The following is a 2,655-nucleotide window of genomic DNA, read 5'->3' as shown; positions in this document are numbered from 1 at the left end:
TGCTGAGGTAAATAGTACTTTTTATGCAGGCCTCAATGGCCCTACTCTCATGGCTCCAATTCTCCTTCCCTCTCTCAGGTGTATCCAGAAGACCCCCTCCTGCCATTGCCCACTGCCCTGCACCCTGTATATCAAGGTTAAATCTTCTCCTTAGATTGTACTTAAACCCAACACCAAATAGTTTGGCCTGGAAAATGGCAGTAAGGTGAGGGGCCAGAGGACCAGGAAGTATACACATTAAGGCAGTTCAACTTGCATTGGCTTTAGCAGTTGTGAGAGGCCAACCACCTTCTTCCTGGGAGTAATGACTGCGTTCTTTAAGGACATGATGATACTTTCCTTTTTTTAAGTTTACTTATTTTGAGGGAGAGAGAGAAAGAGCATGGGAGGGGCAGAGAGAGAAAAGGAGAGAGAGAAAATCCCAAGCAGGCTCTGCACTATCAGCACAGAGCCCAATGCAGGGCTTGAACTCATGAACCATGAGCCAAAACCGAGAGTTGGACACTTAACTGACTGAGAACCCAGGCACCCCAGGACATGGTGATTCTTTAGTATATGTGCTGCTGAAGCAAGCACAGGACATGATGATTCTTGAGGAAGAAACACAAATTGGGGAATAGAAAGGAGGAAAAGAGAGATTTGGTCAGCAAAAAAAAAGACTAAAGCTAAAGGAACACAGGCTCCAGTGAGGTATTAAGAGGATTTAGGGTCAGAGACAGTGGCCTCTATTAGGGAAAGTCCAGGCTTCCTTGTAGTTGGGTGACTGAAATCGATGGCCATGTAAGAGGGTAGATAGGGGAAACTCATGACTGTTCTGTGTGGTCCAGAGCCAAGGCTGATAGGAAAAGAGATGAGTACATTTAAACAGCTAATGGTGGGCAAAAAGCAAATCACCAAGCAAATTATGGGGATGAGAAAGAATGAGAGACCTGGGTATGGTGGGTTTTTTGTTTGTTTGTTTGTTTGTTTTGTTTTTTTGTTTGTTTTTCCAGCCATTTTTTTCTGAGACATTGGGCTCAGCAAGGTCTAATAGGAGATCCTAGATAAAATCAAAATAAAAGGGATTTGGGGGCAAAGATGAAGAAAGCAGTGGGCCCAAGCAGGAGCTAGGATTAATGACTAAGATCCATAATTGTTCTAGGACTCCATAAAATTGGCGAGCTCCTCATGTGTCGAGAGCACTGCATCCTTCAGGCTTGTTCCTTGGTTCTCCTTCAAGACACACACTCCTTTGTTTCCACAATGACCTCTGTGCCAGTGAATCACAGATCTGTCTCTAGACCTAACTTACAAGAATCACTCAGTTAGCTTTCCAGAGTGCAAAACAGCTTTTATTGCCACTTCTAGAGACAGTGGGATTTCCAGCACACAGAGGTAAGTCACCACAGATGTACACAATCTCATTCTTCATTTCAGTTTGACTCAATATCACAGATAGATCAGACTTTCACAGTGGTTTTCCTGTTCCATCTTCAAGTTCCACCTTGCTTTTCACTTTTCCCTTCATTATAAGACAGAAACTTCCTTTCTGCTTCAGTTCTGCAGACTTCACCCTCCATGTTTGGCTGGTCTCTACTTCAGATAGATTAACTCATCAAGGTATCTGTTCATAGATACCTCCCTGTCCAGACTCCTACTCCTATTCCTTTTTACTCCCCTCTGCTTCTTCTTCATCTGAAGCAACGTCCAGCTGTCTTGCCTCTGTCAGATAATTCTGCTGCTCATGCTACTCAACATACCCTCATCTCATGAATCCAGTCATTTTTCAGTCCAATCCACAGCCTCTCTAAAAGGCTTCCTTTTTGCTTCAGCTGACATCTCACTATAAAATGTGCTTGTTTGTGTAGACTGGTGGATACCTGTAGTACCCTGGATTCCTGCAACATATACAACTAGATATCTTATAAAATGTGTTTGATGATGCTAATCAATTTAATTTTTCTCTGAAGGCAGTAACTGGGAAAATAAAGAGTAACTGTAAGTGTGCAGCCCACAAAGCCGTATGGGCAGCCTCCTGGCTGCTCTCCTGGACCCTGAGCTGCCCAGGTGTGAAGGAAAATCCCTCTGCTCTCCTCCTTTCTCTCCATTTTTCATCTAACAGCAGCCCCTGATTTTTCTCTCCCTTGGTGAATAGCTACACTTTATCTCTTTTTCTAGTAAAAGAAGACACCCAGAATGCACTTTAGGAGCTTTCTTTCTCTAGATAGGAGGGGACTGGATTCAAAACACATGGAGCTGAGACCTGGGGAACTCTTCCTTTTTTTCCACTTTGGTGCTCAGCTGTTTCCAGTTACTCACCTTCACTGAATAAAATCATAGCTCACACTCTAGCTGTATTTTTAGAAAATGGTGCCTTATATACAAATGTGAAATATAAACCAAGCAAAAAGGATTATGAAAAATAGAATTACATTACCAAATAGTACCAAGTGGCATATTATAATGAAAAGATAAGCATGCTTCTACTCTGGGACTTGCTTTAACGCCTTCTGACTCTTCTCACTGGTGTCCTCTACTTCATCTGTACCAGCTCTGAACCATGTTCAGAGAGAGGCCCAGGCAATAACAAGTATTCAGATCGACTAAACTCTTTTTGTTGGCTAAATTCTTTGTTCTCTGCTTCCGCATGATACATGTCCTCCTTTTCCCTTTTCT

The sequence above is a fragment of the Panthera onca genome, chromosome C2 (genome assembly GCF_046562875.1).
Source record: "Panthera onca isolate mPanOnc1 chromosome C2, mPanOnc1 haplotype 2, whole genome shotgun sequence".
NCBI classification, from domain to species: Eukaryota; Metazoa; Chordata; class Mammalia; order Carnivora; family Felidae; genus Panthera; species Panthera onca.
Note: the sequence above shows the minus strand (reverse complement) of the source record.